The sequence below is a fragment of the Lolium rigidum genome, chromosome 2 (assembly GCF_022539505.1).
Source record: "Lolium rigidum isolate FL_2022 chromosome 2, APGP_CSIRO_Lrig_0.1, whole genome shotgun sequence".
NCBI classification, from domain to species: Eukaryota; Viridiplantae; Streptophyta; class Magnoliopsida; order Poales; family Poaceae; genus Lolium; species Lolium rigidum.
The window spans coordinates 191,737,861-191,752,638 of NC_061509.1; the positions used below are offsets into that span (position 1 = coordinate 191,737,861).

Genomic DNA, 14,778 nt, shown 5'->3' on the forward strand with positions numbered 1-14,778 from the left:
AGAGTTCGTGATAGGATTAGACTACGAGTCGTTCTTCTGGAGTTTATTTGCGGATTTACCCTCATTGTAAAGTAGGAGGCTCGTGCTTGATCTTATGTAACGTAGTCCGTATGTAATTCTATAGACATGCCTTGGACCCGCATATGTTTCTGTTGTACCACTCTGAGCGATATAATACTAGTGGAACGGTGTTTCATTGGTGTTATATCAGACTTGCATACTACACCATGCAGTGGTATGCCGGGTCACCACAGCCGCCGTCTGCTTTGCATTGGTCCATGGCAAGGGTGCCGGTGATGGAGAAGATGGAGGAGGGCGACGATTTGCTCGACGAGGAAGAAGTTGTGGCTGGCTGAAATGTGCAGCTAGGAGACGGCGCGATGGCTTTAAATATCGTTGAGGGGGCATCGGCGAGCATTAACGCTGACGCTGAAAACGAGTTGGGCTGCACCAACTGAAAAACTAATTTAAGGTCGTGGCTGGGCGTAAATTTTAACGCCGGACCTTTGGAGGACAAGTGGAGATGCTGTTATAATGTGGTGGAACGAACGGCAGTGGAGCGACCGATTCCCCGCGCCTGATCGGTCGGCCGAGGGTGATATGGGCATGGAGGCCTATGTGGAGGCCAATTTCAGGACTCCACCAAAACTAGGTGGTACGCCATCGAGGATTCAGGAGTGACACGATGATATGGGCATGGAGACCTATGTGGAGGCCAATTTCAGGACTCCACCAAAGCTAGGTGGTACGCCATCGAGGATTCAGGAGTGACACGCTAGGACGACCTACGCCATGTAATAATTAAGTCTAAGGTTGTGTCATTCATTCTACGTTAGGAAATAATGTAGCCAGGTCATGTGGTGGGCCAATTAGGATTAAATTAGTGTTGTGTTTGGTTTTGGACCTGTCCAAACCAAACCAGGGTAGGCCCATAGTGGGGCGCCCCAGCTCAGAAAGGCTGGCCGGCCACCTCCCCCTCATATAAGGATGTGGGGCGGCTAGGGTTTGGAGATAGACAAGTTAGACTAAAGTTTAGGGTTTACCCCATTGCGTGTGTTCACGTGTATCATCCCTCCGGGGGTACGGCGCTGCCGTTTATCTATCATATCCGCTGCGAAGGTTCTTGTGTTCATCAAGGATTATCTAGCTTAAGGTTTGAGGCGTATCATTCATCGATCCGTTGCTTGCTGAATTCGTTGCCTCTTCTCCAGGCTGCGTTCATCGCGTTGTTAGGAGGATCTACTACCTAGGTTCTCGCTGTGAAAGATCGGGCAACACCTAGAAGAATCTGCTGGGATCCCCCTTATCAGAGGGGTAGGGTTCGCCTTACATATATGGGGTCCACATGTCATTGAGGTAATAGTTCCCTACGTTTGCAGACAGTTGGTGTAATAGAGATTGGACGCGTTGTGGAGTGTTCTTCCTCCTGTCGACTATTCCTCTTTCTCCGATCTCTCCCCAAACTTGCTAGGTTTTGCGATTTAGATAAGGCAATCGGTGGAGGCAGCAGCGCCGCGCCGCCGCCCGCAGCCAGGGGCCAGCCGCCAGGGCATCACCGCCACCCGCAGCCCTGCAAGTGCGGCCGCATCGCAACTCGCAAGGCCACAACGCGACGGCTGGAGGTTCAGTCACCGGACAGCGACGCACGCGACTGAATTGATCCCTGCTCCTCTCCAGTTTTCTTCCCCAGGTACATTTCTTTCTTCCCGAGTTTTTCTCTAGCGATTTCATAGCACGGGACGGGGGAATTTTTTTTTCAAGCTCCGCCACTGCTGGTGCTGGGCTGCCGTGGACTGGCCCCTTCTCCTGTCGGTAAAGAAACCCTAGCTAGCTTGCTTCGGCGGATCGTTCTCAGGTCCGTTTCGTTCTAGTAGATCATTCCCTTGCTCTGGAAGTGATCGCAAGATCCATCTTAGTTGAGCCCATACGAGTTGGTGCCAAAGCGCGGGCGCAGATTATTTTCTCTACTCTAATTTTTTTGGGGGTCAAACTGAAGAACCCCATTCCACGCCAAGCGCTCCCCTATTGCTAGTAGTGATTAGTAGTAAGTTGTTGCTGTAGATCATAGCCTCGGGAATCGCATACAAATATACTTCTAATGAACTTCACATGAGGTCTAGTCTACTGATCAAATCTAACCTGCAGAGTTCTCTGCTTGCAGGTAGCCGCGTGAGGTTCCTTCCTACTTGCAGCTATGTTGGAAAAGATCGGGCTCCCGCCAAAGCCGTCGATGCGAGGGGCAACCTGGGTGCTGGATGCGTCCAACTGCCAGGGCTGTTCTGCGCAGTTCTCCTTGTTCACTCGCAAGGTAATCTCATGGTTTTAGCATCGCGATGATGATGCCAAGCATAATCTACTCCCCTCGCCCTGCCATAATCTTCTAAGGTAGAATACTTAGGTTTCAAAATTTACTGACGATCTTTCTTTGTCATAATGCGTGTCATGCCCATCTCAAATTCAATTGCATTTCATGGAAATCCTCTTCACTTTTGGATCACATGTTCCATGTTCACGTTGCTTGCTATGTTCTAAGAACAAGACTACTCACTGCTTGGATCATGAACCTCGTAGGCTTAACAATTTTAAAAGGTTTAGCTGTTGTGAGGTTTCGATATGGCTCACAAGGTGGTTGTTCATGCACCATCTTACCCTATCAGTACTTGGTATGAATCGCGTCCCAACGGACCACAGCATGCTCCAACATTTGTACGGCAGCAATACCGTGCAGGATGAGGCCATTACCTGAGATTGCACAAAGAGTGTGCGTGTGGGTGTGTGTAAATTGACCCAAAATTGCTTTGATGTTATTTACTGTAAATTGATGCCTCTGCCATAATCTAGTAGGGTAGAATAGTTGGGTTTCAAAATTTACTGATGGTTCTGCAATATTTTTTTCTCATATTGCGTGTTATGCCCAGCTAAAATTCAATTGCATTTCATGGAAACCCTCTTCACTTTTCGATCACTTATTCACGTTGCTTGCTATGATCTGAGAACAAGTCTACTGATTACTTGGATCATGGACGAGTTCTCGTTGCACGCTCACCTCTCAACTAAAACTGGGAATTAACTGTTTTAACTGGTTTAATGCGAGCTTTCAACATGTCTTACAAGATGGTTAGATGAGTTGTTGACAACATGATCTCAGCGTATTATTACTCAGTTCGGATCATTGGACAACATACCTCAATGTGTTGTAAGCTTTACACCTTCGACTACAGTTGACAAATGTCATGGTGGATGAGGCCATTACCTGAGATTGCACAAAGTGGGTGGGTGGGTGTGGGGGCTATGTATGTTGACTGAAAATTGCTTTGATGTTAGTTTATGCTATGGTGACATACATTCATAAATCCAAAATATTTAACAGAAAGCTAGTTACAAGGCTGATTACCGTATTTTTGCTACAAAATAGGGTTGCTTATAGAGTACCTGCTACTGAGTTATAGAACCTTGCCTGCATATCTTACTAAACTTTCTCAGTTACCTGCAAAATTCACCAGGAAAGGGCAAACACATGAATCCATCAAAACAATTGTTTAATCAATGCTACCATCTGTTGGTCGTTAATAGTTGCAATGTTAGCTGTCTTATGACGGACAAACTTATTCCTGCTCAACTCATCCCTTGGCAATAGCAAATCTCAGTTTGGGCATCACAGGGATAGATGGCTGGTGCTGGTCTCTCATGAAGTTTGGATTCAGCGAGTCGAAAAAATAATCTCCCTCCATCCCTAAAAAGCTGCTCAATTTTGTTAAGATACGGAGATATATGGACATGCTTTAGTTATAGATGCATCCGTATCTAAAAAGTTGAGCAGACTTTTTTGAACGGAGGGAGTATGTTGTTTTGTTGTTTCAGTACATTAAATGCTTGGATTCACTGTGCTTATAGTTCGTAAATCTGCCATTTGGCAAAAAAACTATAGATCTCTTGTAATATTATGGAGATGGTTGGAGGAGCTATGCTAATTTTTGTGCATTTAACATGTAGCATCATTGCCAAAGATGCGGAGGCCTCTTCTGCAGCAGCTGCACTCAAAAGAGGATGATTTTACGTGGACAGGGCGACTCACCTGTTCGAATTTGTGATCCTTGCAAGAATCTTGAGGAAGCGGCGCGTTATGAGATGAGATATGGGCACAAAAATAGAACCCTGAAAGGTCAGTTTGTTTCCAAGAAGTTATGATTTGGTCAGTACTTGATAGCTGATACACCTTAAAGTGACAAGTCCTGCTAGATTACAAATTAAAAATCCGATTGTTAGCATGGGACATAATTTCTTTTGAATTGTGCAATATTTCCAATCAGAGCGCATTTGGGCACTTGTGAACAGTCGAGCTGCTGGGCCAAGCTGTGCAACATTCATGCCCTGTTTGGAGTTTTTGTATGAGATGTATATGTACCCGCATTGGCTTAAAACATTGGAGATAATTGACTCAATAACCAAACAATGTGTCTTGCTTCTTCTTACTGCAAAATATTTAAACACTTCCACAGTATTTGTCCAGTCACATGGAGCTTAAATTATTTTTGGTTAGTGTTCTAATTTGACTGTTAGCTACAGTTCTTAATGTAGTGCTGACTTGTCTAACTAGTTACAGACATATTTTGATCTTTATTATGAAAAGCTCTATACTCTGTAGATGTTACAGATGTGAGGTTGTTACTGGCTTGGTTGTTTCATAGTTCTCATTTTCATTTGCTTTTGTTTATTATTTTGTGTATTTCACATATAAACTTAACAATCTCTGAACGAAAATGTCCATGAAGAAATATGCAAATAAGAAAAATGGATTGTGCATGCATAGAATTCAATCTATGATGGACGGTGCACACTTAAAATACCAAACTACCTGTTGGTTCCACCAAGCTGTAAACATGGTCAAGTTTTACTCCCAGTTGTAGTAGTAGGCAGTTGCCAACTTGAATAGTACACAAATATATATTTCCTTTCCTATTTGTTTTGCTAAAACTACTTAACATGTAAATAATCCTCTGAATGTTCTTTTCACAGCTAACACAAAAACAGCTTCTAAACCAGAGGATGAAATACTTAGTGAACTTCTTGGAGGTGATGGGGTGCACAGCCAGTTTTCTCGCAGGGAATCTCTGGGTTCTGAGCTTCCTGGGAAAACCGTAAGCACTGCCAGCTCATCCAGTTCTAGTCCCGGTTCCAGAAAAGCCAGTATGGAGGGGAATGGAGGTGGAAGCCTTTCAACTGAAGCACAAAATTACGAACTCAACAACACTGCATCCATTTTTACTCCGGAAGAACTGCGTCAACAAGCAGTAGAGGAGAAGAACAGGTACAAAACATTGAAGTCAGAAGGAAAACCCGAGGAAGCACTGCGTGCGTTCAAACGTGGTAAAGAGCTTGAGAGGCAAGCGGCAGCACTTGAATTAGAATTGAGAAAGAGCAAAAGAATGGCTACAAAACCTCCTAATGTAAGTGCTGTTATTAGTACCCAGAAGATAAATGATAGCGATGATGCTGTAACAAAAAGGGATCCAGCTGGGAAAAGGGTTAGAAAAGAAAAGAGTGATCTTGCCTCTGAACTCAAAGATCTAGGCTGGTCAGATGCAGATCTTCATGATGAAGCAAGGCCAACTGCTATGAGTGTCGAAGGAGAGCTGTCACAGATTCTTAGAGAAGTAGCGCCAAAATCATCAGAGGGCAAGAAAAGTGGTGGTATTGACAAATCTCAGGTTAATGCTCTGAAGAGACAGGCCCTAGTGCTGAAGCGAGAAGGTAAACTTGCCGAAGCAAAGGAAGAACTAAAGAAGGCCAAAATTTTGGAAAGACAACTGGAAGAACAGGAGATTCTAGGCGAAGCAGAAGAGTCTGATGATGATTTGGCTGCAATGATTCATAACATGGACGATGATAACCAGGATGATATACTATTTGACAATTCAAGACTACCTGCTATCAGTTTTGAACAAATTCTGGGTGCTTCAGATGATCTTGCGTTTGATAGCAACTTCGATGTTACAGACGATGACATCAATGACCCAGATATGGCTGCTGCCCTAAGATCATTTGGTTGGACTGACGAGGATGACAAACAAACAGAAAGTCATGAACATGTTTCTTCTTTGAATCAAGAAGTACTAAAGGAAGAAGTGCTTGCACTGAAAAGAGAGGCTGTTGCTCACAAGAAGGCTGGTAACATTGCAGAGGCCATGTCATTGCTTAAAAAGGCAAAATTACTTGAGAAGGATCTGGAAAGTGAACGGCCAGAATCAAAGGTCCTTACTCCAGGACAGAAAATTACAGACACTGAAGATATCACTGTCACAGAGATTAGCACGCGTCGTGTATCAGCACCAAAAAGTAAGCTAGCAATCCAGAGGGAACTGCTAGCTCTGAAAAAGAAGGCACTAGCCTTGAGAAGGGATGGGAAGGTCGATGAGGCCGAGGAAGAGTTGAAGAAAGGCGCTATTCTTGAGAAGCAACTCGAAGAGCTTGAAAATTCTTCTAAAAGACCTGTAGCCAACGAAAATATGAACTTTAGTTCAACAGCCCCATATAAGGCTGAACCCCCAAGTCTGGATTTCACCGATGAAAGCTATGAACCTGAGGTGACAGACAATGACATGCAGGATCCAGCATTGCTATCTGTGTTGAAAAATATGGGATGGGAAGACGATACTGATTCTGTGAAAGTAACACATAAACCATCGAATCTTTCGCCTGTAGTTGCTAAGAAGCCAAAGAAGAATAAAGGTCAGATCCAGAAGGAATTGCTTGCCATAAAAAGGAAGGCTCTTGCATTTAGGCGGGAAGGGAAGAATACAGAAGCTGAAGAGGAACTGGAGAAGGCGAAGGTCTTGGAGGAGCAACTGTCGGAGATGGAAGAATTGGCTAGCTCAGCTGCCAGCCAAAAGTTGCAGGTCCTGACGAACACCAGACTGCGGAAAATAAATATGATATTCAACATATCCCTCATGTTGATGCTACTGCATCATCACTAAGAAATACATCGAAGGAGGATGTTTCATTGCCAGTGCATGCAGTCGAACTTAATGCATCAACAGATCCTGTAGCTAGTAGAATCAAACCTCAAACTGAAACTCATGCATCCAGGACAGCTATTGCTGATCTTTCAGGAACTGCAGAAGGATCACGTTTACCTTCTAATGTTCTTGATCATAAGGATCCTCTAAAGGCACCTGGAGGCGACACACACAGAGATGATATTTTACTCCATAAGAGAAAAGCGGTTGCTTTTAAGAGAGAAGGGAAGTTGGCAGAAGCTAGAGAAGAATTAAAACTAGCTAAACTCTTAGAGAAGCGTCTTGAAGGCGCCCAACAAGACGGTGTGGCTGGTGTGTATGAGTCAGCGACATCAGTTGTGCAACAGAGCAATTCGGTCCAGCAACCTGCTAGTGCAAGTATCCACACTGACGTGTTGGCCCATGCCCCTCCAGCCGGGGATAAGTCAGTTCAGCCTCAGAAAGCAATGTCTAGCCGAGATCGCCTCAGAATCCAACGTGAATCCCTCACTCACAAACGCAATGCCCTCAAGTTGAGGAGAGAAGGGAAGACTGCGGAAGCAGACGCGGAGTTCGAGTTGGCCAAGTCACTAGAGAGCCAACTGGAGGAGGCAGATAGCCAGGGTTCGAGCTCTGCAGGCAAGTCGGCTGAAGCAAGTGACGCATTTGTGGAGGATCTTCTCGATCCTCAGATGATGTCTGCCTTAAAGTCCATTGGCTGGAGCGCAGCTGACCTGTCCACACCGTCTATGAACGCGCAACCTTCTGCGAAAGCAGAAGCAAGGCCAACAGTCACAGTTACAAGCAAGCCTCAGAATGAGAAAAGTCAGCTTGAGGAACAGATCAAGGCTGAGAAACTGAAGGCCCTCGCCTTCAAGCGGGAAGGGAAGCAGGCAGAGGCTCTGGAGGCCCTCCGCTCATCAAAGCGTCTGGAGAAGAAGTTGGCCTCACTTAGCTAATTACTCCATCATACATTCATACCTTTCCTACCTCACATTTTTGTTTGGGGAGGCATTCCAGATGATAGTTTTGTACTTTGGTGTAAGGCTGTACTATCTGAGTTAGGGGCAGATGGAGAGGCTTATAACTTGTGAGTCATGAGCAGTTGAGCACTACTTGTATGCGTGTAAATATGTAATAATAACTGAAGGTGTTGTAACATGATTTTTTCAGGATTCAAAAGTAAAGTACATCCATGTAACGGATTGTATATTTTATTTCCTTTTTTACACTGAACTTCAGTTGGTCTATCTGTAAACGGGTGTTGATTTGTCTGGTCTTTTGTCATATTTTGACACAAAACTTAGAAGGAGCGTGTTAAGAGTGAATCATAATCTTGTTGAGAATGCACATCTTTGTTTATGGGTTTCTATTGACTGTTTTATTTTTTTGCTTGTAGAATGTATGCCTGCAGAAAATGGCGCATGCTAACATGCCTCTTGAGGCATCAGTAGAGACGTGTCAGCCAGCTAATTCTTTTGCTGATATGCCGATTTTTATTGCCGTAGCTCTAATAGGAGCTGCTGTGGGTGGTAAGATACTCAAATAATTCTCACTGGCATGCCTGATATCTATATGTGTTGTTGACGATGAGACATTTCCTACTGTGCTAATTTTGTTTTTCTCTGTGATCTTACATTGTAGGATTATTAGGCCGGCAAAGAAAAGAGGAATTTAAGGGATTGAATAATCAACTTCGTCAGATTAACACCGCTCTTAGAAGATAGGCACAGATTGAATCGTTTGCTCCTGGGCTTATGCGCCAGTAGGGAGAGCAACAGAAATTGAGGTTATTGTTCCAGAAAGCAGCAGTTGGTGGTAAATTTGAAGAAGGGGAGGAACTACATGAGAAATCGGGACCTTGATAAGGCAGTAACGGAGTTGAGGACAGCTCTGGAGCTTGCCGAAAGCATAGGGGATCGCTTTGAGGAGAAGAAAGCTGCAGGGGGATTAGGTTAATTTCTTCCTGCTAGTGACTATCATGCGTCATACTTGTTTTGTTCACTGACAAAGAAAGGTACATGAATCAGTAATAACCCTCCACCATTCTCTGCCCTCCGTCCCAAAATGTAAGGCACACTTTTTCCCCATGGTCTTTGATGCAGACTTTGACCCCTAATGTATACTCCCTCCCTTCATGAATATAAGATGTTTAGTTTGCCAAAACATCTTATATTAGTGAACAGAGTAAGAACTACTACATCCATCCCAAAGTTTAAGGTTTATATTATTTTTAGAAAGTCAAATTATGTTAAGTTTGACTATGTTTTTACCAAAAACCATTAACATGCAAAATATAAAATCAATATTATTAGATAGATAATGAAATATATTTTCATGTGGTATCTAAAAAATATTATATTTGTTGATATATTCTTCCAAATGTTTGGTCAAACTTTATTTGGTTTGACTTTTCAAAAAATAAGCCTTAAGCTTTGGGATGGAGGTAGTAAATAATATGGATTGCGAATGTATAAATGGTATCACTGCGTTCATCTTGCAAATCTCTTTCATTTGATATATATTTATACGGAATTTGTGGATATAATGTAAGCACAAAACATAGTCAAAGTTATAAGCTGTTGACCAGCTAAATTTAAGGGCGTCTTACATTTTGGGACGAAGGGCTCCTCGCTAAATGATCGGTGACCAATCCAGTCAATAACATCTGCGCCCTAAATCTGTTGTCATGTCTCACATACCACCATTAGCTAAATTGTAGAATAGCAGAATGCCCCATGAAGTAAGTGTGATTTTCATGCTGTTTCATCTGGAACGAGCCGCGAAGCTGTATGACAAGTACATATCAGGATTGCAGCCCCGCGATTAAGCGATTGAGCGCTTGGCCGTTGTCAGAAATAAAACTCAGCCTCTTCCTACTGTTTGGTTTGTTGGTTGGGTGGTAGGAGTATTGGGCAGAAAACGTGCCGATTTTTGCTCGTCTCTTGGCTTCGTCGGAGCACTTGAGTTTACTCCTGTGTATAAATCGCAGTGGTCGCTGCGGCACATGCGGGTTCAGAACTCTGGGTGAAGGAAAGGATTGATTGCTCATCTTCTGCAATCCTTCTCCACGAACTGGTAACTCAGACTCACATGTAGCACGTTGACTGTGCGTTGCAGATGATCATATCCTGAATTACACATGAATACATGCATTTAAGAAAAAACTTCAGGAATCACCCATGAAGGCACGATCCGTCCCGTTGCTTTGTTTTCTGACGATGAGCAGTGGTGAGTTATGCTCACACAACGGACAAGGACGTATGGCCTAGCTGTAGATGGTCCTGCTGGATGCTGGTGCATACTTACAAAGACGTCTTGTTTTGTTCGAGCGAAAGATCATGTTCAGTGCTCCTGCTCTACAAGTCGCCCGTCCTGTTCATGAAATTCAGGGATTCAATTCAGAGATGCCAAATAGAAGTTGTGTGCGTCCAGCATGGGCTGCGTAGGACCGGGGCTACAGTGATCCTCCATGTGGTCGCGTATATACATGATACGCTGTACAGTACTAGTACATGATCTTTCCACTTGCCATTAATTGGTGGCGATTCAAGCAGGAAAGCAGCTAGCTCTAGGAATTTATGGTACCGAACTTAGTGTTGGAGAGTACAAGACTCCCGACCCCTGAATTCTCCGCTCACTTGATCTGTCCATGTTTCTTGGTGAATTCCGTTTCCATATAATTTGTTCACCGAGAGAATCTAGAGCATAGTTGTTAATTAGTAAAACATTTCCACTTAATTTGCAGTCAACTAGTCATGCTTGATCGCTTCGGAATCAGATTATCCTGTAAAATCTAGTGCTTTGTTTGGCTGTGCATATTTGGTCACTGCTGCAGAGATCATGTCTAACCTTTAAGGACATTTGCTGATATTTTGTCTTCTAAAAAGGAGAAGTGTCTTTAAAGAAATAGAAAGAAAAGTGGTGCTGCAAAGTGACGATTAATGACATGGTTGGTCCATGAACACGTGTATGCACGTGGATTGGCCTCAAATGCTTGCTCCGCGCCTCCACGGCTCCACGACAAACAAGCCAAGACCAGACACCAACATTGTGGGCTCAACTTTTCAGTATATACCACATAAAATGGCTGTTTTTTTTTTTTCTAAAACACTAAGATTGGAGATGCTAAATATCCTCAAACCAGGAGTAATCTAAGTTATGTGCTTGACTTTTGAGTTCTGTGATACTCTAGTTCCTACAAAGTTCGTTGAGTGTTACCAGCTAGAGGTAATAGTTGAAAGCTCATATGAAAATATTGCGGTGAAGCACAACCTATACTAAACAACCATGTAAGAAATAAACTGATGATTTAAAATACGAAAGAATCCATGTTTCCACACTGATATAAAGACTATAAAGATGAACAAAACCATCAATTTGGTACATACTTCCTTCTGACTGAATTACCTAGCTAGAACACTGCCAATGCAACACCCGTAACACCATTCTTCGTTTCTCTGAAGATTGCAGTCACAGGCATAATCGTCCATCGTGCAAAGCAAACCTAAATATTAATAATGGTGCATATACTCATATCTGTAATCATTTTGAATTTTGATGATAATTGTGGAGTATCTTTGCCAAATCAGATTTATTCCCACCAGATGGCTAACTTTTTTTTTCTTCTGAAAAGAGGAGTGGAACCCTGGCCTCAGCAGTGACGCCTGACATATAGGAAGGCAAATATAAGTTTAGCATGCTAAGGAAACCATCCGATAATTGCATACATGTTGCATATTGTAGACGCAGATGATGACGGGGCAACCACAATCAGTATATGTTCTCGCATACTACAGCCACATATATGATCATCTTGAGATGTCATTGTTTCACCTCAGTACTGACTAAAATTGAAAACTCATCAGTATAGATTATAGATGTCAATAAAAGTGGAGCCTATATGTCATCCAACAGGTGAAGGAAATCTCAAAGAAAATAAATAGGTAAGGAAATGGGGGAGGAAAGGAGGGGGATCACACAAATAATTAAATGAAGATCGACAGAAGGGGCAATCCACAAACAATGTATCACCAACGGACTACGGGTGGGGTGGATTCATTGAATTTCTCGACCACAAGCAAAAAGTGGGTGGAAGTGCATCCAGACCCTAGCGGGGTTCGGTGATTAATAACGAATGATTTACCAAACATACACATGCTTCTTATACTCGATGCGATTAATAACGAGTGATATGGTTGTTTAACTAGCGGTTGACGAGCCCTTCAAAATGTTAAGGCAAACGCATGGCTTGAAACTGAAAGACTAGTCATAGTTTTTCCATTGTGGTTGCAAGAATCACATCGAATATAAGACACGTCGAACTATAGAGTAGGATAAGATGCCTAATTAAGTTGGTCGATGGATCCTGAAGGTTCATTGGTTAGGGCTCAATCAAGTATATCCTTTGAAATATTTTCAAGACACATAAATCGTGATTGTCAATGAATCTGATTTTGATTGAATTATTGAGTTTGTCCTCTGTTTGCAACATCGTAGAGCTTCAACGCAGATCAGTCCGGGCACAAACAAGCCTGGTAATTTCCATCCTATCTCCCTCCAAAACTGCGGCCTCAAGGTACGCTCCAAGTGCCTCACCCTTGCGGAGAACTTCGTCTATGCCGTTGTGTCTTTAAACTTGACTTCCACAAAGCCTTTGACTCCATCAACTAGGATGCTCTCGACCGCATCATGCGGGCAAAGGGCCTTCCTGATCTTTGGTGCTCCTAGGTTAGACTGCGCAATCACACTAGCCAGACTGTGGTCCTCCTCAACGGTATTCCGGATAAATGGACGTAAGAATGGCCAACCAAACCAATATAGATTATAGATGTCAATAAAATTGGAGCCTATATGTCATCCACAGGTGAAGGAAATCTCAAAGAAAATAAATAGGTAAGGAAGTGGGGGAGGAAAGGAGGGGGATCACACAAGTAAATGAAGATGAGGGGCACTATCGACAGAAGGGGCAATCCACAAACAAATGTATCACCAACGGACTATGGGTGGGGTGGATTCATTGAATTTCTCGATCAAAAGCAAAAAAGTGGGTGGAAGTGCATTAAGGCCCTAGCGGGGTTCGGTGATTAATAACAAATGATTTACCAAACATACACATGCTTCTGATACTCGATGTGATTAATAACGAGTGATTTGGTTGTTTAACTAGCGGTTGACGAGCCCTTCAAAATGTTAAGGCAAACACATGGCTTGAAGATGAAAGCCTAGTCATAGTTTTTCCATTGTGGTTGCAAGAATCACATCGAATATAAGACAATTCAAACTATAGAGTAGGATAAGATGCCTAATTAAGTTGGTCGATGGATCTTGAAGGTTCATTGGTTAGGGCTGAATCAAGTATATCCTTTGAAATATTTTCAAGACACATAAATCGTGATTGTCAACGAATCTGATTTTGATTGAACTATTGAGTTTGTCCTCTAATTGCAACATCGAAACAAGCCTGGTAGTTTCCGTTCTATCTCCCTCCAAAACTGCGGCCTCAAGGTACACTCCATGTGCCTCACCTTACGTCTTCGGGACCTCATCCCCTATCTCGTCCATCCAGATCAGACCGGATTCATCTCTGGGTGGTCTATTGCGGAGAACTTCGTCTAGGTCGCTGACATCTTTCAGGCCTGTCACAGGCGCGTTGTGCCTGCCGCTGTCTTTAAACTTGACTTCCGCAAAGCCTTTGACTCCATCAGCTGGGCGAAGGGCCTTCCTAATCTTTGGTTTTCCTAGGTTAGAGTGCGCAATCACACTACCCAGAGTGTGGTCCTCCTCAATGGCATTCCGGGTAAATGGATCCAGTGCCTATGTGGGTTAAGGCAAGGGGACCCCCTATCCCCCTTCATGTTCAACATCGTTGCTGATGTGCTTCAACAAATGCTCCTGCATGTTTCCCGGAGCGGCCTCCTCCTCCACCCTCTTGTCGACGACCTACCCCGCTCTATCCTTAAGTACGCCGATGGCACATTTATCATCATCCGTGTGGTTCCGGATCACGTTGCCAATCTGAAGAAGGTGATTGATGACTTCTCGACTGCTACGGGGCTCACCATCAATTTCCATAAAAGCACCTTTGTTCCCACCAAAATAGACCCCACCTCTGCCATCTCTATGGCCTCCATCTTCGGCTACGAGATTAATTTCTACCTTCCTCCAAACTTACCCAGGCCTCCTGCTCTCTCCCTACAAGTTGCACATTGGGGACTTCGCCCCCATCATGACTAAGAGGGACATGCAGCTCTCTGGTTGGCGAGGACGATGTCTTCCCATTGGTGGCCGCTTGATCCTGCTCAACTCTATCTTCACTTCTATGCTCTCCCATGCCATGAGCGTGGGGCTCCTCCTCGCGGGCGTTATTGAGGCTATAGACAAAAGACGTCGCGCCTTCCTTTGGACGGGAGAGGAGACTTGCAACAGTGGCCAATGTAAAGTAGCCTGGGATGACGTCTGCGTTCCAAAAACTTTTGGGGGGCTTGGAGTCATTTCCCTCCCTACCCAAAATTCGTCCCTCCTTGCAAAATTCCTCACAAAATTCACTCCGACACCTCGGCCCCTGGTTCCGGCGCATGTACGGATGACATGTCCCCCACGATCTGGGGGACCGCCATCACCTCGACACTCCCATCTAGAAGGATATTGTTGCATGGCTTGCTTCCTTCCGCTCCATCTCCAAGGTTTCCCTGGGTAATGGGAACTCCACTGCTTTCTGGTTCGACCTCTGGCTTGGCGACCAAACTCTTCATAAGCGTTTTCATCACCTCTTCTTTCA

The 14,778-nt window shown here is 43.9% G+C and overlaps 1 pseudogene; it reads left to right on the forward strand.

The window, feature by feature from the left end:
- The first annotated feature begins 1,576 nt into the window (after nucleotides 1-1,576).
- On the forward strand, nucleotides 1,577-8,304 carry LOC124692756 (annotated as a pseudogene).
- The last annotated feature ends 6,474 nt before the right edge of the window (nucleotides 8,305-14,778 follow it).